The sequence below is a fragment of the Struthio camelus genome, chromosome 15 (genome assembly GCF_040807025.1).
Source record: "Struthio camelus isolate bStrCam1 chromosome 15, bStrCam1.hap1, whole genome shotgun sequence".
NCBI lineage: Eukaryota > Metazoa > Chordata > Aves > Struthioniformes > Struthionidae > Struthio > Struthio camelus.
Window position 1 is genome coordinate 6,752,034 of NC_090956.1, and position 25,749 is coordinate 6,777,782.

At 48.1% G+C, this 25,749-nt stretch overlaps 1 protein-coding gene across 4 annotated transcripts in view; it reads right to left on the reverse strand.

Moving 5' to 3' along the window:
- Positions 1–25,749, reverse strand: part of ELFN1 (extracellular leucine rich repeat and fibronectin type III domain containing 1) — a 119,483-nt gene that overhangs the window by 81,445 nt on the left and 12,289 nt on the right. For 3 of the 4 annotated variants that reach the window (XM_068908803.1, XM_068908802.1, XM_068908801.1), the window contains exon 2: positions 12,403–12,515. The gene's annotated coding sequence lies outside the window, so the exon portion shown is untranslated. Of the gene's footprint in view, positions 1–12,402; positions 12,516–14,157; positions 14,220–25,749 lie in introns of those variants that run through there. The other variant, XM_068908804.1, reaches the window with a different exon arrangement.

A 25,749-nucleotide genomic window follows, 5' to 3' on the forward strand; every position in this document is an offset into this window, starting at 1 on the left:
CCCAAAATAAAATTGGATGTCTTCTCCTCTAAAACTAAATGCCAACAGTTCAGCTCCCTGGTGGAAATTTCCGTTAACTCCATTAAAAGCCCCTAGCCCTTTCTGCTCATTTCTGCTGAAGAACTAGTCCCCTCAGGAGCAAAGAGACCAATAGACCCGCTTTTCTGTAATAAATCTCACTTATCAGCTAGAAACAGGTGACATTTCAAGCCTGGCTCTATTGTCAACACAATGGTTTGGGCTGGCGAAAAAGGAAAGGCAGGTGAAAGTCCCCTTTCCTTTGGATGTCAGAGTGAGCTCTCTCTTGAATTCTGACACCGGACATGGCAGAGGATTCAATTATACTACTGCTAGGTGTCACAGCTATCACATCTAAAGGTAGAAAGTGCCTAGGTGAGGTGATTGGACTCACTAGCAAGGTGATAAAGCTCCAATGTACTTTATAGCTCTGTGGGTGAGGTCCTTATTTGGGATAAGTAGCCATAGCGCTCTCGACCCCAGCTGGACTGTATGAATTGATAGCAGAAGTGGGCTTCACAGAATCACAGAAATGCTGGGGGCTTCTAGGAGTCTTTAATCTAACCTCTCACTCAAAGCAAAATTGTCTCCAACATTAGAACAGCCACGGCTTAGTGTGTTGCGTCCTGGAGACCTCCAAGGATGGAGACCCCATAGCCTCTCTGGTAAACTGTTCCAGTGCTGCTCCACATTCCTAGTGAACACCTCTTTCCTCGTGCCCAGCCTCAACCTCTCAGGCTGCCACCCAGGCCCATTACCCCTCATGATGCTATCTACTGCTCTTGAGAGGAGTTTGGCTCTGTCATCTCTGTAACCTCCCCCAAAGCAGATGAAGTTATTTGATACTGGTTTTCAAATGTGGATCCTGAAGTCCAGCCAGCTAGCCACTGCTGCTGGTCAACAGGATGCGGGCTCTAAGGGGAAGCCATGAAATGTTGATCTGACACTGCTGTTGAAGGGAATATCAGCACCACCGCAAATTACAAAGTAGGCTACAGACTTCCTTGGGACACTTGTCCCTTCAACAGGACTCCTTGACCCTTCACAACTGTTTCAGTGAGGATCATTAAGATGACAAAAGTAGGCCAGATGGCAACCATTGCTGTACGCAGCAACCCATGAAGGACACCTCGCGACTGGACTAGCAAGGTAATGTGTCTCATCACAGTCTTCTGATACTTTCCCTCTCTGTCTGCAGACTTTCTCATCACCTTCTGGTCATCCTGTCTGCTGAAGACCCTGTCTCACATGGAATAGGTTTTTCTGTTCAAAAATGCCACTTTATCAAGATTTTTATAATCCAGAGTGAAAACTCAGTTAGATCAGGCACAGTTCAGTTCAGACCCCTGGTCTACGTTTTCTGTCATGGAGCTATTGTGTCTGTTAGCTTTGAAGTTTTGGTAGCATCTGAGTCTAAAATCAAATATTTTTGTTCTCTGTCAAATAGTAACGCCAAAGCTACAGGATTCACGGGGAGGCGTGACCAATGACTTCACTAGCTTTTGGATCTTTCTCTTAGAAAAGACTAATAGTTTCTACTACTTTGTTAGTGTAGCGCAGGGGTCTGCTGTCTCAGAGTTTTGTAACAATAAAACTGACATCACGGTCCCTGGCGTGATTTGGCAGGAGACTTCACAGCTTCTCAGGGCCACAGCGTTCCTGTGTGTGAAGTGGGAAGAGCAACACTGCCCTGTAGCTCCACGTTGACAATACGCTTAGAGATTCTTGAGTACCTGGCAGTAGACATGCTGTATTTTCTCCCTATCATCTCCTCTGTCTAAAGTTGGCAACCTGGCCAGGTCTGCGTTGTCCAGCAAATAAACTGGCAGGAAGATGTGCAAGTCACATCTCCCCACTTAGTGCCATCTTCTGCCCTATTGCTCAGTGACCTGCAAAAGATGACAAAACCATGGCATTCTGTCCTGGAACTAGCTGGCTACCCAAGAACAGGACTGGCAGTCAACTATTTGTTCACTTACCCTGTTCAGTGGCCAGCTCTGAGGGCTGCTCACTGGTTGCTATTGAACTCAGCAGCACCACCTCAGCTGCTGCCGCCCATCCTGGCAGCACTGGGGAGCCAGTGGAGAGACTGGGAGGAGAATATCCCAGGTCCTTCCTGCCCCTGTTCCCAAGCCCACAAGGCATTGGGGATAGGGGGAACTATAAGGCACTGCTATTTCCCTACTGTCCTATGGCAGGTGCTGCTGGAGGTGCTAGAGGAGAGGGAGGCAATTTACCAAGTGCCACCTTCCAGTGCAGCTGCAATTTCCTAGTGTTGCCCTCTGCGTATTTTATCCCCTAGCAGGTTTGTGTACATTCAAATACAATACAAAGCTGCACAGACAGGATCGAAAGAGGCTAGAGAGGAAAGGGTAAAAGGAAGTTTTTTTTTTCTTTAGGCTTGTGAAACATGAAAGAGCCTGGGAGTAGGTGCAGGAGCCATGCTGGACCCTTGGAGCAAGCGAGAGAGGATTCAGCAGTCAGGTCCCAAGCATCTGAGATGCTCAGGGCAGGGACTGGCACTGGTAATGCTGGCGTAGAGTATTCAACAAGCTCATCCCATGGAAACATTACCTGAGAGAGCAGGGTGTCAGCTCCAAACTTGCTACACAGCATCTCTCCAGAGAGAGAGGGAAAATCCCTTGGATATTGCAAAGGTTTCGTGGGAATACCGTGCTGGTGAAAGAGGGCATTCCCCAGGAGATCTTTGTGTAGATACGGGTGTGTAACACAACCCTTTGAACACACGCAGCAAAGAGAAGCATGGTGTTGGATGATTAAATCCCCCATGTACCTGCGGGAAGTGGGGAATATATCCTGCTCATCAGAGCTGTGAAACGTATTCACCTGTTGCAGGACTTAATCCTTTTCATACTAACAGAGAGTGGCAGAGCTGCACACAAGGAAATCCTGCCTGAAATGAATCCCTGATAAAGAGGAAACCAAGTCAAAAGGTGAGTTTTACTGCTCACCAAGGCTCTAGGGTTTTAAAGGGTCTCTTTGGTAGAATTACTGTATTAGCAGACTATTATTATGGGTAAGGATATACAACTGCTATGCACAGCAAGCAAAAGGATGGGCGATTTGAGACAGGAAAGAAATGCATGAAGAAAATAAGGTACAAGGTGGAGAGAGGAGAAACAGTCATGTACAGGTGGGAGGGTGGGTGATACATGATGGGAAGAGATACTGGGAGGGGAGGAAGAAAGAGACCAGCAACAAGCAGTAGGAAAAGGAGAAAAGAGAAAGACAAAAAGAAGAGGAGAAAGGGAACAAAGAGATAAATGAGGGCAAAGACCATCTCATCAGTTTGCAATTCCACCCCGGTGGAGAGGAAAATTAATGTCTAGAGCTTTTTTACGGCCAACCTCCTGGGTATGGGACAAAAGACAAGTTATTACCCAACCCAGGGTCATGTAGCCTGCCAACTGCTTAGACACATTCAGAGAGCCCATGAGAGCCATAAATCAAGGAGACCAAAGGGATCACAAAGCAACTGGGATCAGGCAGAGAACAGCAGCCAGCTCAGTGGATGCAATATAATCACAGAAGAGTGAGCCTGGGAGCAATGCAGGCTGACAAGGAGTGCCCAGCCCAAAAGCGTTTTGCTCATCTCTCCTTCATGCTGTTCCTAAGGACGGCGCTCCCCCAGAGATGCAATTCCCCCTGCATTTCCTCCTGATTTCTCTTCCTATTGATTTCCAAGCTCTGAATGCCATTTATTTTTGCTTGCTTGATTCACTCATTCATTGAATAAAGGCATCATCACTATTATTATTATTATACCCGTCATCGGGCTCCTCATCACACATTATATTATTTGCATTGCAGAGCTGGAAGATTTCAGGTTGAGGCAGGAAATTTGTGTGAGTTGTTATTACTGCAATCAGATGAAGTGAGAATTGGATCGGTGAAGGCTGCCAGAGTGCAGCTTTCCCAGCAGGACACAGAGGCTCTGCCCAATCAGGGGAGGCTGCGGTTTTGCTGTGCGCGTCCCACCAGCAATTTCGGACTTGCCTTTGGTGTCTCCATCTCCCCTCCCATCCCTACCACCCACCCCCAACTGGCTCCCAGCAGTGAACAGGGAACGTATCAGTACAGAAGGACAAGGAATCAGAAAAAGCTTGGCGAGATTGCACATTTTCTGCCTTGCTGATGGTATTTATTAGACAACAGAAAATAGCTATTTTACCATCTGCCTTGTAAAAAAAAAACAAAAAACAAAAAAAAACCTCATTAAATTAATGGAATGTGCAGCTGTCGAACAGAGCGTTCCTCTCCCTGCCACATCCTGAGCAGCCAGCGCTCGCTGGAGCAGGGAATCGAGCTGCTGAAAGCAGCAGAGACTAGCTCTGGCTCGTGTGATGGGACATGCTGGCCAGACAGCCCCCTGCTCCTCGCAACCCTGGACTCTTTCTGCCAGACTGCGGGTGCCTTGCTGCCTTCTTAGGTAGTGGTCCCACCACATGCGGGATGCAGGAACTGCCTTGTTCACTGCCTTGCACAGCCAGTAGTTCATCCTGTCCTACACGCACGCTTGCACACTCACTCTGCTTGTGAGGGCACCTGGATTAGTCTGTTCAGTATGCTGAAAATAGCTCCTTTTTCCTAAGCAGAAGGTGATCCAAACTTTGGAGTCAGAGGGTCAGAGTTGCCCATCACCCTTTGTTGACCATAAAAAGATCTTGGGACAAGTAAGGTCCTAATTTCAGTGCCTCAGTCATCTCAATTAACACAAGCCAGTCAATCCGTCCCCTGTAATCCATCTCCGCATGTCAAAGTTAGAAGTGATTTAAGGTGGTGCACCTGCTTCAGTGCCCTGTGTTCAGCTGCAAATGCAAAGCTCAGCAAGTCTAGAAACTGTCTGATAGCATAATCTAGGGGCCGTCCTACAGTAAAGCCCTCACTCTGGCTCAGAACAGACCAAAAATCACAAGCCAAAACGTTTCTCAAGCCCAAGACAGGAGCACCATAAGCCAAAGGTCCTGAACAATTTTTGAAGGTATTAATGGAGCCAGGACGACTGCAACCACTGTAATGCTGGTTTTATCAATTCATTTGTACCTGGCACTGAACAGCACAGATGGGTTTCGAGTGAACCTTTACTTTCAATATCCTGCGGAGCACAAAGAGTGTTTGGTTGGAGTAGCTGCCAAAATCCCACACACACATGGTTTTGAGGAGCAGGTCCAGCAGTTCATTTCTCCAAGGGCTCCTGGAGATACCAAATGCCACAACACATTCCCTTAGTTAATACACTCATTGCCTCCCCACCTTGTTAAAAAAAAAACACCAGAAGAACGATGTTTACTACTACTTTGGGTCCAACAGTTCTTCTCCTAAATAAATAAAACCCTTTGTTAGACGTCTCAGCACTGATAATGTTTCAACATTGCTGCAGTATAATCTGCGTTTAATCCCCGCTTGCATTTTCTGCACCTAACCCCTCTGCTAACGTCCGGGGTTCTTGGTGCTCGCACTACTCCTCTGACAATGCAATCCCTCCCTCATGGTCCTCTCCTCCTTCTTGCTTTAAGAGGCTTTCCTATATAGATTTTTGATCTACATAACTTTTTATATGTCTTTCTCAGGAACTTTCTTCCCTTAAATTTGCTTCTTTAGCAGTTACGGAGTAACGCAGGAAAGCTGACCTTGGGAGATGGGTCCAGCAGCAGAGAGGCTGTTTCTGTTGCATCAGCGGAGGGAACAGGAGGAGGTGGCCTTTCGGATTTCAGCGCGCAGATGAAAGTTACAGGACTACAGCATGTCCAATCACTTCATGCCTGAATAAATCCTGACATAATAAGCCCTAATACCGCCAAAGAAACTATTACAGTCAGTCACAAAAATAATCCACATTGAAAATTGGTGAAAATACCTCTCCCGAATGGAATAACATGGCTCCAGAGGATCAGTTCCAGTCCAAGATGATAATTTCATGTTTACCCAACAGATGAGGGCAGCTCCAAAAGGCAAATGCTTGGTGCCAAGAAAACTCTGCTTAAGCTAGATTTTCTCACCTCCCATCACAGACTTGCTTTTAAAACTCATAATCAAGAACAAAACGAAGGCCGTGAAAGGCAGAGATCAAAACAAAGTCCGTAGGGATGTCCTGGCTGTTTCTTACACGGTTGTCTTCAGTCCTGGCAACTCCTTAAATAGCAGCAGCAGGGGCAAAATGCCACCCGATTACATGAAAAGTACGTTTCCTGGTTTTCAGGGGTTAACAACAGAACTTCACTAAGCCTTTGCCTGCATTGCCACCGCTCTAAGGGTGCAGAGCCGTATCTGCAATTCACTGTCCACACATGCAATGCCAGGCTCGGTTCTTGTGCTGGGTCATGTGTGCATGCACATGCACGGTCCCAGATCACACAGCTTGCTGGAGTGCACGTGGGCGTACGCTGCCTTGTTCAGCCTGGCTGGTGTCACGTGCCCCGGCAGACCCCTGGGACATGGGAACTGGGCTGCTGAGCTTCCTAATAGAGCGGGTCATGAGGTTGTCTTAGAAAGCAATTTAGCCAAAAGTCAGACATGACAGGGTAGAAAAACCGTGGGCAGGCATTTTCTTTCCTTGTAAAAACGTTTGCTTTCTCGTAAAAAATCTCTAGCATCTGGGGGTTTTTTTGAAAACTCTTGTGCCTTTAATTAAAACTCCAAGTCTTTCACAGGCAATTCTAACAGAAACTGTGACATTTTTCAAAGTTGCCCTTGGACAAATCATAAGTATTAGAAGCTCTGATACAAGGGACGCTGTGAAGGTACCTCTGCATTTAGGAGCATTTTGGAAGGACGCTGGTCTTCCTGTAGTCAGGTATGTGGGCAATCCTGTGATGATTTTCACATGTTAGTCTTTCCCGTATCTGCATGAGATGTATGTAGCATATGTGGGTGCTGCATGCCTATAAACAGAAGGTTTCATAGTTGTACATGGTTAGGAAGAAATGCAGTATGAGCATCACAGCCTTATCCAGTTGTGTGGCTCTCCAGGCATGCAGAAGCAGGGATTTCACAGGTAGCTGTGCTTTAGGAGACAGGTAACTGTGTACTTTCCTTGTCCATGCGTGTATCTCAGCTGTTTGAAAAAAATTTAGGGTTGCATTGCTTCATGAACACAAGGACACACTTTTACAGCTGTCCAGCGGCTGGGCTGGGATAGTGAAAAGTGAAGCACAGATCAAAGGTTTTGGGTAACTTGCTTGCTGTGGGTGGATTTGCGCAGTAGCAGGTTGACACAGTGCCTGCAGTCCTCCAACACCTCCAGCCATCAGTTCTTGCTCAGGATGCCTCCACTTTGAGTGCCAGAAAGGCAGCTGTGGAGGAAGATCCAGTGGCTTTAGCCTGCCCAGAAACTTTTTTTATATATTGCCTCTTGCTTAAGGTTGCAGCCACAGAGAGCAGCCGCTCTGCAGGCCCTGCACAGGCAGACCATGGCCCGTGGCCACTTCCAGTCATCCATGGGGGGCAAATAAGTAAATGAAGGTCCTCATCCTCCTGCCAGGGGTCCAGATCTGCTCCGTCATGGGCCCAGAGCCATTTTGCCTTTTAACGCCAGAGGTCTGATCTCAGCATGGTTTCCCGCTCACTCCATCCCCCTTCTGTCCCTGTGCGTAGGGAAACACTGGGCTCAGCTTCCAAACCTGAGTATCCCTGGGTGATTAAAGGAAGGGTTGCCTTTTAACTGGCTCTGATTGGGGTTGATGGCTGTGCAGCTCAGACACTTCACTCTAATGATGTGTGAAACCTCCTGGCTATGAGCAGCCTTTCCTGGCTGCAGGAAATACGGAGAGAAGGGAGGGGAACTCGTCCAGTGGAGCCCCAGATCATACAGAGAGGTTTGTTGCTCAGACCAGTCGGTCCGGGGCTCCTCCACGCTGCCGGCGTGTGGCCTGAGAAGCACCCTGCTTTGCAATACTAGCAGGGAAGCGTCGGGGCTGGTGGCTTTCAGCTCCATGGTCACTTCATGGACACTGGAACGACGAGGCAAAGATCTAAGCAAATAAACCGCCTGCGACCATGATGTGCAGGATGGCAGCGCATGCCTTGTCCCCGCTCCAAGTCACCCAGTGCTATCGACTGACACATCTCTGGATTTGTTTCCATCACTTGTGCCGATAGTCTGTTCCCGCTGGCAGGGGATCAGAGACACCCACCTGGCGTTAGCCTCCCGCACAAACGAGACATGAACCGCGCCAGCTACGTTCACTGCCATCCTTTACCCACCGCCTTCTCCCTCCCCACGTCCCTAACGACGCCTGAATGCAAAGCAAATCTGAACTTATTGTGCACAGCCCAACCCTTCCCCTCTGGGCAAGCGCCCTTTCTGCCGCTCAGGCTCTCCGTGCTGAGGTTTGTCTCTCTGCAGCAGAGGGAAAGGGCCGGGCGCTCTCCGAAACGGACGAGGCACTTTCTCACGCTCGGATGGGGCTGTACAACGGCGCGGCGGGCAGCCGCGCCGGGTGGCAGCGGGCCGGAGGCGGCCTGCGGCGAGTGACCCTCAATGTGACATTGATGGCTCTTAATTCTTAAGCCTGCTTTGGAAGGATTTCAGCCTATCCTATTTAATCACTGCAGCCTCTTCATCTCTGCTGCCTCTTCCCTGTGTAACGGCATGAGTTTTCCCTCAGCTGCTTCGCTCCGAGAACCGGAGCGCTGCCACGCTCCCGTCCCACCACGGGTCTGCGGCTCGGCACGGGAACGCCGCCGCCTTGCTCACCCTTCCCGGCACACTTCGCTCTGGGGGCCGGGAGTGCTTGTTTACCAGCATGTAGCTCAAATATCATTTGCTTAATTTTCACCCCGCACGCACAGGAGGGCTCGATTTCATGTTAACAAAGGGCAGTGCTTCCTGCAGGTGCACCGCAAACTCCCCACAATTGGGTGGGTTTTGCTGTGCATAGCATTAAATATTTAAGCGCTTGTCAAAATGTTGTAACAATTTTTTTGTCTTGTTCCATTAGCTCCATTTCCCAAGGCCACCACTGGAACTACTGAACATTTATTTCTATCGAATCCAGCTCAGAAGTTATGATCTGAGAAAGCAGGAGACAGGACAGTATGTTCTGCGGTGCCTGGTTTTCCTCACCACCGCTCAGCCGAGACACACCAGCCTTTGAAACATCATTTTTATTCCTACTTTAGGAAAATAAAATAAAGAGATTGATTCTGCCATTCACTATTGCTGGCTACATAAATTACATAAATATCAGGTAGTTGGTTTCCACGTGTAAGTTTTGGGGTTGGCATTTTAAATGCCTTAATTTGTGTCGTCTCGTGGTGTGATCTAGATTTCTGCCCCAGGTGGGAAGTGATTATTCTTAGGTTATTTTCCCACTGCTGGGAAGGAATGGCTGCGAGTCTTTCTCACTCACTACCTCTGCATGAACAGCATCGTGTTGTGCTAATATTGCCAACGCTAGGCAAAAAGCACTAAAAAAAGCAAACGGACACACCAAGTCAGACCAGACCATAGCCAGGCGGGTGCTAAGGTGGACCAGGACGCCTGGGTTCATTTCGGCTCTGTGGTATCACCACGTGGGGCCGAAACAGACGGCCTCTTCACAGGTTGGGCCGTTGGAGAAGCCAAGATGGTGGGGCAAGGTGTCAGGACCCCCTTGTCCGTGGGAAAAGCAGGACAAGGCCGATTGCTGCCCATTTCGGAGGCACAGGAATGCAGTGGGCACCCCTCACCCTGCAGCAGGCATCCTCGCTCCAGCCCCCGTGGCGGCTCCCACGGCCGGGCGCTCTGCAGAGCCAGCGGCTCCCTGGCAGCCACCGCTTCCCTCTCGGCTGTGCCGCACTGCCAGCGCAACGACAAGAGACCCAGAAACACCGAAGACAGCCTATTTATCAATCTAACCTCAAACGAGTGGCCCAGTTTACCTCGTCTGCAGGAAGAGCGCCATTTCTGCGGCGGGCACGGGACTGGAGCAGCCAAGGGCTGAGATGCTCGCAGGGGTGATGCCAGAGAGGTGCTGCTTGCTGCTCCTGTCCGGCACGCGAGGGGGTCCTGTGCCCCAGCCACCTCTGGGCACTCGGCATCCCAGGTAAAACCAGCCCCACATCCCCCTCCCCACTCTAGGGCCACCAGCGGGTGCAACATGACATCCCCCAGGCATCTCCAGGAGGAATCTGTGGGCTGAATTTGGGGGAGAAAGGGAAGGCTAAAAGCAATTTTTAAAAACTTCCCAAGTCCCGGTGTCTCTCTATTCAAAGAGAAGGGAGAGCCCATGACTCTCACCTCTGCAGCCCCACTGCCTTCACCCGGATCTGCCAGCAACATCATGATGCCTGGCAGTGACATCACAGGCGGTTGCCATGGGGATGTCGCAAACTCAGTACTATGACTTCACCATCGGATTACAGAAGGGGATGGGCAGCCAGGGAGGCAGCACGACCTAAACACAAGCATCTTCGGTAATTAGCAAACTAGCAATGAAAATGAGGATGAAAAACAGGATAGGAACATAAAACCATTTTCAAAGTATCATCTATCGGAAAGTATTCCCTAATGAGAAAATGCCTCCTTAATGGATCCTACATTCTTAAGTAAACTGCAAAAGGCAGAGAATAAAATAGAAATTATAGTGATTTGTTTTATTGGGCATTTCATTGAGTAATTAAGAGGATAATTAGGAGCAAGAACATTAAAAGGCATTACGCTCAGCCCTCATCATGCTCTGAAGCAGTGAGCTATCGAACGTGCAAGCACTGCCTGACTTTTCCCTGTGCTAATGCAGGGTTTCCTGGCGTGAGGGAGACATGCACACGTATGTGCCAGCGAGAGGGTCACGTATGTGATGGGTACGGGTGCAAAACCAGCTTTCCTGAGGCACAGCAGGATGCCTCAGCTTTGCCATCCATCCTCATACACCCCTATCCCCATTTTCCCTCCTCATCTTTCTCATCAGAAAATACACACGAAAGCAACCAAATAACCACAGTCCTACAGGTGCCCAGCACTGCTCCAGAAGCCCTCAGCAGTCACACATTGAATCCGAGCTGCTCGTCAGCCCTATCCAATCCTTCCCACTGACGAGGAAACCTTGGTCCCCACCAGCCACCACATCCATGAAAAGACAGACCCACCGGAGCAGTGAAATCCGCAGCTCCTTCCTGACCCCTGGCACGTCGCACTCCACACCGTTTGCCCACCCACACGGTGCTCTCTGGCACAGAGTCCCACCACAGGCTTCCCCTCCAGCCCACCCAGGGATGCAAGTCACACACCAGAGACCCCAACTTTTCACAGGCTGGACATCCCCTGCTGAGAGGCTCCCGGGGAAAGCCAGGTGCAATGAGAGCAATTGGTGAGCATTGCACGTCCAAAACATTTCAGTTGCTGCAAGGGGCGAACGCAAGCCCAACAGTGAGGAAATTGGAGTGAAAAGAAAGGACTTTACTGAAGGCAGAGAGTCCCACTGCACATGCATTTGTAAACAGTGAGAGATGGAGAGGATAAATAGGCTAATTCATGTTATTGCCTCAAGCCATTTGTTCAGGAGAGAAAACAAGCAAACAACCAACCCAGAAGAAAAGGGTGTCCAAGAGAAACCCCAGTCTGCGACACCGCAGTTGGCAACTCTGACTGGTTGCCAAGAATTAAGCAGCTCCTAGCTGCTCACTTGGTCTGGGGCCATATCACTTATTTAGGAAAGCAAAACATCACCTCAAACAGAGAAACGCTCGCCTGCTTTAACTTGGCCTGCACAGCTAGAAGGAGGTGGACCCCGTTGCTCATCTCTCCCTTAGACAATGGACATGATGGATATAATCTAGTTGCCATAATGAGCCAGATGTTCAAAAAGTTACTAGCCTTTGCTTTCCCTCGCCCACCTCGCCTTCGCCCTGCGCAGCCTTTCATGCAATCCCCGCATGGCCGTTACAGCGCCAGGGACGCAATTCCCTCTGCCATGTTTGACTTGACCCTGGGAGGGTCACATAACCGAGCACATGTTCTGCTTTCTCATGATGCGGCAGGAGGGAAGAGAGGCGAAGCTGCATCGTTCCTAGACACAGAAGTGCCCAGTGCTGCCCTAATTCTACCTCTGTTATAATCAGTAGGAGTTTGACAACAAAATTCCACAGGGGCAGATTATATCAACAGCAAATGCAGCAGAAAACACCATCGTCAACCACTTCTGCCCGGTCAGACAGGGCAAGTAGAGCCTGCAGGGCCAAGAGCAGTTGTGTGCAGAGTGGTCCCAGACTTAGAGCTTATTTGTGGCTCCAGGCAGGTTTAGAGAAGCACTTCTGAACTTCCCCTCTGCCACTTCTGAAGTTCCCCTCTTGCAAACACCTTGTCCCCCAGCCCCAGGCAATGTAACAAGCAGGTTTAGTCAATGGAAATGGGGAATACAGGATGAAAAATATAATAGGCTGTACCTGAAGGTGCATCCTTCCCTTCTCACCAAGCAGCTGGGAGGATGGGGCTGTTTCTCGGTAATTTTCCAACATCCTGGGTTGTAGGTAGGTTTATGCACTGATTGTGGTTGGAACTGTTGATAAAAGTGCAAAGAAATCAGATTTTAATGTGACGTTTGGGACTGCTTTTTTCCCCGTTTTGTATTATCATCACTTCTTTTTAAAATCTTTTTTCTATGATTGCCCAAGTTTCCGGTTCAAATCTCTAAAAATAAATTGCGGAACTTCTTCCATCTACTATATGTAAGATGATCAAAATCACTGCATAGCCTAAGTGTGGTCCTGGAGGGGTCCCAGGACCATGCAGTTCCTAGTTTAACTACGAGCCAGAGGGATGAAGCTAATTTGCAAATAATGCAACACACTGATTTTACCTGATTTCAAGGGAAGGCGCTCCAACAGCTACTTGCCATTCTTTGTGAGAGATTAAACAAACTAGAAATCAAGTTCACTAGTTTAAAAAAAAAAAAAAATCTGCAGCAGACCAATTTCCTCTGGCACCAGGGGAGCATCCTGGAACTGCAATGAAACTGTGCCTCAGCACGTAGCTGCTAGCACTGCCTGGGCACGGGGGACAAATAGACCTGCCGTCCTTTTCCTGAGAACACATTTTTAACTTTGAGAGCAGTGTGCATTTCTCAAGCTCGACTTCAGCCACTTCTTTGTTGCGCAGTTAGAAAGACAACTTTTGCCTTTAGCATCACAAATGCCTTCTCCCACGAGGAGGAAGCTCGAATGTCTGCAGCACTGCATCTTTATGGTGAATTGCCTATTGATGACTGTGGTTAATATATACAATGAGAAACGGAGGAGCTAATATAATGCAATTTTCCATGTTTACTGCATTATTACAGTGGTTGAATCTGCTGATTAGTTCCTATTTTTCTTGCCATCTCTTCCCGAGCATCCCTTTTATTTTTGCCCTGTTTATCTGCATATGGAGTCATTTATCCACCCGGCTGGTGTAACAGCAAGCAGGGCCAAAGCTGTAATTTCTCCTCCCTTTCAAATTTAATCTTGCAGACCTCAAACTCTGCAATATCACTATTATTTTGTCCACATCTGATCTAACAGGAACCAGCCATTATTTTTGCCTTAAAAAAAAAAAAAAAGAAAAATGGAAAAAACTAATCTGAGCAAGAGATAATGATGGCTGTGGCACTAACGATCCTTGGCATATCTCCTTATAGTGATTCCAGTGCTAAAACAGAGACCGTTTGTTTCCCTTTTCTTTCCATAATGGCAAGACTGACCCTCAAGCACAGGCAGCTCCCCACCAATAAGCAACATTGTCCTGATCTCCTGGGGGATTCATTTCACTGCCAAGTATCTCAGCAGGCCTTCTTATTGTCTTAACTTATTTACCCAAATAGTGGAAAAATAACTCAAGTGGAGCCAGACACTCTCCAACAGCCTGACTGAAACTGGTTCCTTCACTGTTTGTTTCCCTACAAGGTAGGAAGGTACCTTCCCCCTATGGTTAGTAGTTGAAAAGGAAGGAAGGGAGCAAGAAAATTTCCTGCCCAATGCCAGCACAAGCAATACCAGAGAACGTTCCTCGTTATTGTTCCTCGAAGATCACAGCATGATATTTTGCCCCCCAGCTTCCTTAATAATTTCCATTTAGCTCCCCACCTCCCAGCTCTGAGTAGACTATTTCCTCAACTGGAGACCATCAGCTAAAGCACCAGGCAACATTGCTACATGCACACTGACCCTGTCAGCAGGCGGGGAATGTGGGAGAGAACCGAAGGAATCCCTCTCTTCTAAACTCTCCTTTCTGGCATCCCACATAGCCAGTGGCTTTGCAAGCAGCGAGCATGTCCTCCCTTCCTCCTCCCTGCACGTGTCTGATTTGCACTATCATTCCGTGGTTTATATCTATGCTGCGCTCCTTACCTCTGCCTGCAGCCTAGAGACCTTCACATGCCCTCCCCTTCCCCCCAGGAATTTTATAAATAAATCACAGGGCCACATTCGGCTCTTGGTCTCACTGATGCAAGCAGGGACTTGGAGCTGTTTCAAAGGCACACAGCACCAACAGGGCACAGGATCTGGCCTGCTCCCTGCACTAGGCTTTACACAAGAAAGACTTGCAGAAATCAAGCTAAGCCTTTTTTCACAACCTTTGACTGTGGGATCAAATAGACAACAGGCTTGATTTGGGGAGCACTTTGTTCAACACGGAGCTCCCACCAAGCTGTATCGACTCCCCAAGCTGTGGTTTACCCACATCAAGATGACAGGGTCAAAAGGAGCGACATTTGGTAGGTTTTGTCCCAGGGAAGAATCTGTAAGTAGTATCCAAAGCTGAATTATTTTAACCTAGGGACAGGCCTTCTACTTAAACAGCTGCAAACTGGGGGAAAACAGCAGAAAGAGTAGGGAATTGCTTACTACTATCTCTAGCTGCTACCCAGCACTGGGAGACCCTGGGCATTTCTTAGTCTAGATACAACACAGCGTGTGCATTATGTTTATTATTAATGAAAGATTAAGCATTACAAAGAGCATTATTAATTTTAAAGCTACTAATAATAATCTAGCCCTCACTTCACTCAGCAAGCCCGAGAGCTATAACGAAAGAGCAAATTCCAGCTCAGAGCATCTTTAATGGAGACTGCTGCAATCCAAAGCCCAGTTCCACAGCTCAGGGCCATTTTCTGCAACTAGTGAGGAACCTCTCCTCAAAGGTCTTCTAATGTGAATGACCATAAAAAGCCAAGGAGGGAAAAAAAAAAAAAACCTCTCAGTTACCTATCTCTTTGGAAAGAACTCACCCTAACCTCCTAGCTCTGCAACACCAAGTTGGTTTTTTTGTGTCCTAGTCACCATCTGCCTCAGCCTGAAAGAGCCCACTTCTGCAAAGTGACCTGTCACACCTGTCATTGGATGGTGATGTCCCTATCTCAGCCCTAAGAGAAAGGCTTCATTTCAAGAAATGCTCCTTGCCCTCTTCCTCCCTGGGAAAATCCAGCTCTTTAAGGTCTCAGGAGAGCATGAGCCAAGCAGAAGGCCCTAGAAACTCCTCACAAATGAGTTCTCCGTGGGATAGGACAGTCTCTGTGACCCGAGGACACTCATCTCAGCTCCTGAAGGCAGCATCTGCTCCCTCCAGAAGCAGTCCATCAGCACGAGAGGAAACCAGGAGCAGGCCCTTACCTACCCTGAACCCACCAGCACCCCTAGGTGGGCTGGATTCAGGGTGTTAAAGGAGGACATGTGCAAGCACAAAGCATTCATTACATATCAGCAATAACGTTTTCCTGCTAAGTCTGGCAAATTAGCATTGATGGTGATTCAAATCTCCTTTGTATTTTACCAAGGGAACAGGGAGAAAGAGGCATTTTACAGGGGAGAGTCACAAAGAGCCTCTGCCTAGAAAATAGGCTATTTTTGATGCTGGAGGAAGGTCTTTTGTCCCCTTCTTGTGGAAGGGAGACAGAGGCCCAAAGAGGTTAAGGGACTGGCTAAAACCCAGAGAGGAATCCAGTGGCAGAGCCTGGAGCATAATTCAGTTCCCAGAAACCAGCAGCAAGAACTCAGACCTATGTTCAAGGGCTGGATAAAGACTGTATCAGCCTCAGGATGGAGGGCTATGTCCAAGATCTAGGCTTCAGCACAAGTCTATCTACTCTTGCCTGTCAATGCTGCTGTGAATCATGCCAATATGAGATGCTGCAGAGCAAGAAGGTGGTGAGGAGCACTTCACTTGCTTACTCAGATCTTTTCTAAGCACGCAAAGACCTGGCTCCTCATCCGAGTGCTAATTCTCACCCTCTTTCAGCCCATCTTTTTGCAGCTTTTCTACAAATCCAGAATACATTTGAGAGATCAGCACAATGTTTAGTGAGAAAATCGTATGCTACATTTCCGTTTGGCATGATTTTGAAATGGTTAAGCTGTTAAGCCCTGAAAGGGAAGTTTTAAGAATACAGTGAAAAAAAGCCAAAAACAAAAATAAACCATCGGTGGCAAAATTAGAGCGTGACAAAAAGGAACTGTTTTGATGGATCCCTTTTTCCAAAGGAACAGTGCACGCTGGCTGCTGCTTTCCAACGTCAGGATCTCTGCAGTTGCGTGCCACTTGGATTTTCATTATAAAAACGGGAGGAAAAAAACAAACCAAAAGCCAACTCTAGCATACACAGAGGGAGAAAAAATTCCTAAAAGCAGAGATTAAGCCTTTTGCAAATCTCTCTCAACCAGGGCCATGCTGCTCTTGAGGTTTCCTTTGACCATCTCACTCTCCTCACCACCCACCACCAAGGGGAGATGCCTTGGGGAGGGGGGGAGGCAGGAAGGTGTTTGACCCCATGTGAGTGCTTGTGTCCTCACTGGCAATGGCCCAGGGCAGAGAAGGGTGGCACCACAACAGATAAGGTGATCCTACAAACACTCACACATCCACGTGTTCCCGCCAAACACTTCCAAAGAGAAACAAATACCATCCTGACCCACAGCTCACCAGCAATGCTGGTCTTTAGTCCCTCTAAAGCCAAGTCAGGTTCTGTCTTTACCCTTCAGACTCAGATTTCTGTGGTGTTGGGGGGGGGGGGGCGGAGAAGGAATGGAGAGATTCCCCACGTTCACCCCAGCCAACTTGCTCCGCACAAAACAGTGACACTAGAGCTGCCCCTATGTCCTCTGTGTTACCCGGTCACCTCTCCTAAAGTTCACATTGCCTTGGCTGCTGTGCAAATCAGCTTTGATGTACTGATTCAGCCAAATATCGGGCTGAAGGGCACTGCTCCGATGCATTGATTTGCATTGATTTTTTCCATAAAATGTGATGCAACACTGCATCAAAAGAGCTCACAGAATCCATACATGTGATAAAATACCACTATGGCTGTGCCACAAAGCATTAATAAAATGACAGTTCCAACGGCACTCGTATCTGCTACTCGAGGGTCCCAGACAACCAAGTGCAGCAGGGGTGACACAGGCACCAGCTCTTTTCCACCTGATCCAGCCTCTCTCAGGTCACTCTGAAATGCCTGCTATTTAAGGAGTTCTTGGAAGAGGAAGCTTCCCTCCTGGGAGGGTTGGGATCAGAGGCATCAGGTTAGGCCACCTATTAAGCTAACTTTGGGAAAAATCTCGTTTCCCAGCACTTTCGCATCTGTGCCCATCTCTGTAGAGGTCGAGTGCACTTTAGTGTCCAGATCAGGGTGTTTCCTGCCAGTTCTGTGAGCTGACCCACCTTCAGCCGGGCATGGTAGAGAAGACGAGTAAACAGCAGGGTACAGCCCTCTACTTTGTCCCCTAAAACTCTTGCTCCCCAGCCCCAGTCCTCTCTGCCTTTCTTCAGTGCCAGAGGACCTCGCATCCGGGTCTGCATAGTCACAGAAGGAAATCTGCTCGCCAAGTACCTCTGCTCCCCCAAGCAGGTGGGGACCTGAAGAGCAGTCCCTCCATCCAGGCCCATCTGGGGAGGTTCTTAAGACCTGGCTAGACAAAGCTAAGGCCAGCCTGGCTTAGTGCAGGTAACAGTCCTGCTTCAAGTGGGGAATCTGGATTGGAGACTCCCGGGTGTCCCTGCCACCAGCAGTTCTGCAAGTCCTGCTAGGCTGGTCTAACTCTGCAACTTGTGGCTATCTCAAAACACCTCATGATGCAATATGCTTGCTCCCTAGGGCTTGAATGGAGAAACCCACCCATTACCACACCCCAAGCCAAGGCTGCCTGGGAAGTTTTTTTTACGACAAAACCCAGGAACCCTCCCTGAAAGCCTTGAACTGAGCCGTCATTCCCTGGGTTCAGGGAGGGCACAAACACGGCACTTGATACTGTCGCTATAAGCAGGGAATCCCATATCTGAAGTTTTGACAAAACCCTGGGATTTCATTTTTATTGGAAAGCCAAAGCCTCCCTGTGCTTGGCCCTTCCCTAATGACAAACAGCAGCTTTGTAGCTGTCGATTACTCCTGAATCACAGCACAACTGTGAATAGGTCACAAGATGGGGTACAGCACATGATGACCTGTGGAGAATTTGGACTGATAAAACAGCATGAAAAGTAATTACTTTATTGCAAGTCAAGGGGCAGCATTTTCACTGATAGCGCTCTTGCAAGTGGGAAAGGAGAGGGCTGCATTTACTCTGCACTGGTATTTATATTCAGAATCACTTCCACAGTGTCAGCTCAAGGAGGTGTCATTATGGAAGTGTCATTATGGAAGGGAAGCACTGAGCTATCCCCAGCCTCCCCAAAGGAGGTGAGGCAACAGGACACAGCCTGGCTGCCTTGTCCTGGGGCGCCATCCTGACTTCAGGCCTGAGGGAACAATTCCCAGAGCCTAGCAGATTTTATGGAGAGCTGCTGAAGTAGGAGCTGATTTGGGGAGATGCACAAGGACTCTCCCCAGGGTAGGGGCCTAGGTCAGCCCCTGTTCCATGCTATCAAACGATGAAGGTCTTTAAAGGAATTTTAGCTACTGTGCTAATATCCCCACTGCAGCATGACAAAACAAACAAACAGAGGGCAAAAAAGAACAGTTATCTCTGGAGGATCTCTCCTGCCCACGGCTACTTCACTCCTGGCTGGCGTATAGGGAAAATATGGCTTTTCCTTCACATTGGCAGCCTGATGACTTTTGGTGCAATGCATGACTTCATGAGGAAGGATGCTAAGAAGGTGCTGGAGGAAGAAGGGAAGCTGTTCCTCCCTTCCCTTTGATTTACACACACTTCTGCTGGCACCAGCTCCTGAACGTGTATTACTCCATGTTCAGCTGCTGCTGAGCACGATAATATAGAAGCACAAACGCCAGCATTCACTATCTGTGGGCTTTACTGTACATCAGCAGCATGATGAGGAAAACATTTATTTGCATTGCCGTCATTTGGCACTTGCAGCAGGATGCCAAGAGCGTAGAATGGCCACAGCAAAAGGTATCTGATTTCACTTCAGCGCCACACACCTTCCTGCATTACCTACTGCAAACCTGGTGTCTAATTTTCCTTCCAGACCTCTATGCCATCCCATGATGGAAAGCACCTCTTGAACTGACCAAGAGGTACGGCCAGGGCAAGGTCACAGCCCTCACTGTCCCTGTGGTGAGGAGGTTCCAAGGACACTGTTGAAGTCCCCCAGCCCAAAGCAGCCCTTTGACTCCTCTCAAACACTCTAAGGTCTCCAGTCCTCAGCCATGCCGCTGAGAAACGCCAAAAGAGCCTGAAAGACAAGTGGTCGTGCAGGCTCAGCCCAGGTCTGAGCCTGCGGTGTCTGCACCACCACCAGGAATGAAAGCACACAACAGAGCACGAGCATCCTCTGTCAGCTTCAAGGGCGCTGATGAATTGAAATACTCAGCTGATGCAGGGCTTTCAGGTGCACTCTTATCATTGCCATGGCCATGAGAACTACAAAGGCTTTCTAGCAAATCCAGAAAAAACAGAAATTCCTCTAGCTTGGCATCATGATTTTTATCTGTACAGCACTTCATAGATGTTGCTGGAGTGGAGCATGGGAGAATGGTGGAGGGATTTTAGCTCTTTATGAATTAGAGAAGCAATTTACATATTCTAATATCAAATTTGGGGAGATTTTGATCAGAATAAGGGCTTTTTCTTCTTTTTTTTAAATCACTTTCCTAATCATTATTACTTTTTGCCATGATGAACAGCCAGCCAATTCTACCATGTTACTGTGGACACACCATGGTAGACAGCTAACCCTGTTGGTCATAGATCATGTCCCTTTTGATCTCCATTACATAGCAAGATCAAATTTATTATGATGCATGTGTTATTATGCACGAATACCTTTCCACTATCATATAACTGGATACCCCCAAGGTTCATAACTTGCAGTATAATGGTAATTTTTTAAAGAACCATTGATAATCAATAGCACTCAGCATCCTTGTCAGAATCATTTGCAAACCAAATAACACTGATCTCAAACAACTTTACGGGAGGGATATCTAATCTCCATGAACCACATTATATGATGGATAAGCGAGGAATCCTAGACTATGTATCATGTACTTTCCTTGGATTAAATATCACTTCAATCAATGTTGCTGCTCATTGAACAATGCGTTGGATGTTTTTACTAAGTAACACTGAAGTATTGCCTTACAAACTGTTATCAGCTACGTGCAGGGCCCCAGGCTCGCATGGCGGCTCAGTGGGTCGAGGAAGAATCGAAGTGCTCTGCTCTGCAGTGCTCACCACAGCAAGGACCTGCCCCATTACCAGAATAACCAGCACAACTTTACCGCAGGAACCAAATCACAGGCAGGAGGTGGTGCTGGTTTTAGCCCCTCGTCGATACAGAGCTACGTTTTAAACAAGTTACTACCTATAACTCTAGAGAAGTGGTAAATAATGTTATTTAATAAGAGGTTCAGCAGTCTGGCTCATTATCTAAAGGACAGGCCTTAAGGGCAATAAACAGAAGCTCATTTTATTTATTGCCTTCCCTTTTTTTGCATGCACAACTGCAGGCTGTAATTGGGAAGGTAAACTCTGTCCTGGCTACACCTGCCCTGGCCACAGTCAATTTGTCTCAGGTACAGCCGCAGTTACCATGGCATCCCTGTGCTCGACAACCTTTAATGTTGCTTTTACATAGGAGGAATGGAGACAGAGATGACTGCCTGGGGAGGACCCCTGATCTCCCTGTGCAATCAGGGAGTGGAGAGAGGCCCTTGCAGCAGCCGGCACTGACCTGTGAGGGCTGACTCATCCCCACCAGCACTTATTTGTGTCCTGCAAGCCTCCAGGCAGCCCAGAACAACCCATATCCAAACCAGGGCATCCCAATTAGGTCTCTGAAGTTGAGTTAGAAGAGTCAAGAGAGCCACAAAACGTGGGGTTCAGCAGCTGCAGCATCTCCCTCGCACCCGCTTGCCGGAGAGCCCTAGTTACCTATTGCGTGTCCCAGAGTGGGCCAGCACCTGGGATGTGTCTTTCATCATAGATGGCTTTCCAAGGCACAACAACCCTATTTAAATTTTGTACACAGGTTTCTCTCTTCTTATAACTTAGTCAGAGTCATATCTCAGTCCTTGCAGCTGGAGACACCTTTTGCAAAATTTCCACATCAGTAGGAGCTGAAGAAACTCATGCATTTCTCCTGCCGTGCGAGCACCAGGCTGGTATTCACAGCACTTCCCGCCAGAACGCAATACAGGGAGTGATAAGCCCCAAATCACGCATTGCTAGAAACCCTACACTTCAGTAAGAATGAACCGAGTTGGGATAAAAAAAAAAAAAAACACCTTTGGACCCTAACTAAACATTTTAGCTACTGGAGATTACAGAATCCTATTTAGTGATATCAGAGAGCACTTTCCACAGAGGAAACATCTATTTAAATCTGGCTATAGAAAGTCAGTAAAATTAAATATTTCACAAACAAGAAGAAAACCATACAGTTCTTCTACCTGTTTTGGCTTGTATTTAGAGACAAATAGGGTTTTGAAGTGCCTGGGTGAAGCAGGGGAGGAGGCATCACCCTACTCCCTCCCAGTGCATCCTGGTCGTGCTGCACAGGCTCACCGGTGCGTCAGGAAGCAGCTCCATGGATCTGCAGCACTTTCCTTCTGCAGCCGTGCTCAGCCCTGAGGAAAGTGCTGTTAAAGAAAATATAGCTATTTTTAAAGGTGGAAGGACAAATTCTCCTCCCTGTTACACCAGTGACCTCGTGACTCTCCACTGGGTCATGCGGGTACAGCTCAGATTTGGGCCTATTTTGAGCATCTTTAGGAGTCAGCAGGCTCTCAATGGCAATGCTCTCAGCCACCTCCAGGCTAGCACCTCAGGAGTCCTCGTCACAGTCTCTTCTCAGGAAGCAACCACCACTGGAGAGAGTGCTCAGCACACAGAGCAGAGAGGAGCAGGATGGGGCCTTGCCTCAGGGCAGGCACCAGCCACAAAACCCAGCCATTAAGACGCTGATAATTTCCCACTGACTAGAGGGTAACTTTAATCCTCCCATTAGTTGCAAGCGCACTGGACTGGACACAACAGGCATCTTTGCTTAAGGGCTTTGGCCCCTGCTAGGCAAATCCCACTGACCCCAGTCTGGGGATCCCAGATCTGCAGGGCTGCCCATGGGTATTTGAGAGGAAAGGCCAAGAAGCAGGAACTGGGAAAGGCAGAACCACCAGGAGCATCACCATCTTCCACCAAGGAAGGGATTGGGGTGTCCTGGGCAAGGTCTGGCCCCAGGCACTCCATTTCCTGGCCATTGTGACAACTCTGTTAAAATATAACACTTTAAAATAAAAGCCACAGAAGAGCTAGACACAGCCAGGGTGCAGCTGGAGAAGAGGGGCACAGCCACCGCCCCCCACAGGTCACGGCAGCACCAGGAGTCAACAGGGCTGGGTGAGAGCCCCCCCGCTGCCAACCCCTCTTGCCAGCACGGCTTCAGCCTTCGCTGCCACTCCCTCATTACACATGGATGCAGTTTGCAAGCCTCTTTCAGAGCTCTTCCATAGATGACATATTTAAAGGATTTATATATTACTGTCTCATTTAAAACAAATAAGTTGGAATTACCATGAACTGACTTGATCTCCCCATTACTTCTTTTTGTTTTTTTTTTAAATATATATTCCACCTGCAGTTTCTTCACTCTGGGCCATGATCCAGTGAGATCTCTGAGGTTCAGTAGCACAAGCCACACTGGTAAATGGATGGGACACCTCTGGAGAAAGCTCAGACAAGGCATAACTGACATATAACTCCCTGCTGAAATGCTTAGACAGGACCCAAAACCTCCAAGCTAGTAGGAATCTTGTAGACCGTAGGGTTTAGAGGAGATCCTACCCCAACGCTCAGGCTTTCGCCTTGCCATTGTGCCCAGCTCCCACAGGTCCCAGGAGGCTCTGCACAGACATCGGCTTCATTAGCAAATGCATCGACTCTGTCCTGTTTGATGGACGGTGATCAAAGCACTCAGCAATACCACCTAAACTTCATTGGCCAAAGGGTGAATTTATCGCTGTGGCATCAGCATGGATTTTATGGCATACAAAGCTATTGCGTGCTTTTAACGCAGAAAGTCCTGGGGAGCTTTTGCTGTCGACTCTGCTTTCAGCTATCCTCTGCAACTCCGCCTCCTCATTCCCATCCTCCTTCTGGCCAAACTGGAATCTCAGCTCAGCTCTTTGCTGCCTCCTCAGAGGAGTTCAGCTCAGCATGGCTGTAACAGAGCTGTCCTCCACCACTGCCACTGAGCTGCCCCGATCCTACCTTTCCCCATCCCCACAGACAATGCCAGGTGGCTGTAGACTGGGTAGTATCTTTGATCAAGAATCCTCTCTGCAGTCTTGGCCCAGGCAATATTCAGTCCAGCTGAGCATTTCTGCAACACATCTCCAAGCCCCTGCCTTTCCTCCATCCCCAGAGGGGAACCTTTTGCTGCGACTTCTCAGTGGGGGACCAGGACAGCCTTTCCACTGATGGTAATGGGAAGCCAGCCTGGCTCACACTGACTCAGACTACCACTGCAGAAATCCCAGCCTACCACTAGGACTATTTCACCTCTTCCTCTCTTGCCAAATGCCAGCTCCTTGCCTTCACTTTCAGAGCATCCTGAGCCACGTCCTGCTCTCATTCAGCACCCAGACTCTCCGTACGGTGCCTTTCATTCCCCAAGGATTCACGTGCTTCCTGTCCCTTGGGACAGGACCTCACCACGGCTGAGGGTTTGCACAGCACCTAGCACAACTGGAGCTGGGCATTGGGACTCTGCCATAGGGATATAGGATAGATTCTGGTCTGACACCAGATGCAGTGACCATGCTGGCCAGTGTTCATGGGCGTAAGGGGACCAGGTGTCCTTAGCCATTGTGCAGTAAAGCCACCCCTGTACTCTAGGTAACACATCTCTTTTCCAAGGATCTCCGAGATTAATACAGCAATAATCAGCAAGCCCGTTGCTCTCATTTGAGCTCCTTAGAAGCAAGTAGGGCACAGTGCTGAAGAGTATATTCAAGTGAGAAAAGAATCATGGGAGTCCTCCACGTGCTACAGATGAGCAGATCTCACCACAGGTTACCTCCACGTTCTCACAGTGGAGGCCAGCAGAGCACCATGGTGCTCCTACCCATGGTGGCAAGGGAAGAGAGGACACATTCACAAGCAGGAAGGGAAGATCTCTCACTTGGACTGCAAAAACCTAAAGATGGAAAGCACTTACAGCTGCGTATGCACAGGAGCATCCATATGCATAAGAGAACAGGCCTCAATCCAGCACACGCTTACATCAATCTGATGTCACCAAGACTTAAGAGTACATTTAAAATTAAGCACAAATTTCCTCACTTTTCAAAACTAGGGACAGAGAAGGCAAATAGATCTAGCAGAGCAGAAACAGATGTCAAAGGACCTAGTCTCCAGCACAAGCTCCAGCACCGATTCCCTGGATAACTCCAGACATTACTTCAGCTCTTGGTTTCTCCACCAAACACAACTGCCTACCCTCCGGGCACGATTCCCTGTAAAGTTATCAAGGGCTCTCTGATGGTGACCGGTTTTAAGCGCTATTTGGTCCCCATGGTTGTGCCCTTATGCACTGCTTGTAGAAAAGTAGATCACTTTAGCTCAGTGGCTCCAAGGACCCCCACAAGGCTTGTCTCGGAGAAGCTGCTCATAGCCTAATCCACAGAAAAAAGGTCAGGATTTGCCACGATAATTAAGACTTTGCTTGCTGAAAATAAAGGCACCAGCATTTCAAAATAAACGAGAAGAGCGAGATCACAAGTGAAATGCACTTGTTTTCCAACCTAGCCAGAGCTAATTAAAATGAAAAGCCTATTACTCTGTTTGCCATTAAAAAGTGCAAGGGTTCTCCAAACAGCAAAAGACACGCAACATGACGCTATTCTTATGGCTGGTTCTGTTATTAAGATAGAGGTTGGGGGGGAGGGAAGGAAGAATCAGAACAAGAGCTAGTAATTCTTCATTAAAGAATGAAGAAAAGGCCATTCAGAAAATTTTGGGTTTTTTTCCTTAAAGTAAACATGGAATTTAAACTACAAATGATTCCTCAGCTAAAAAGGATTTTTACGTAGGAGAGAACTTTTCTGCAAAAGCATGAGTGAAGCTCAAGATTAGCAAAATGAGTGAAGCTCAAGATTAGCAAACTGACTCAAACCACCAATGTGGAAAAAAAACATCTCCAATCTTTGATCTCAATGGCAATGTTTGCTTCGCTCATGAGTATTTTCTGGGAAGTTTTAAGAACTGCAGCTCACAGATTTATTTTTCCTTCTTTCTTTAAATGTGAAGCAGTTACACAAACTCCACAGTCCGTTTTCTGCTCCTTTGTGAATTGCGACAGCT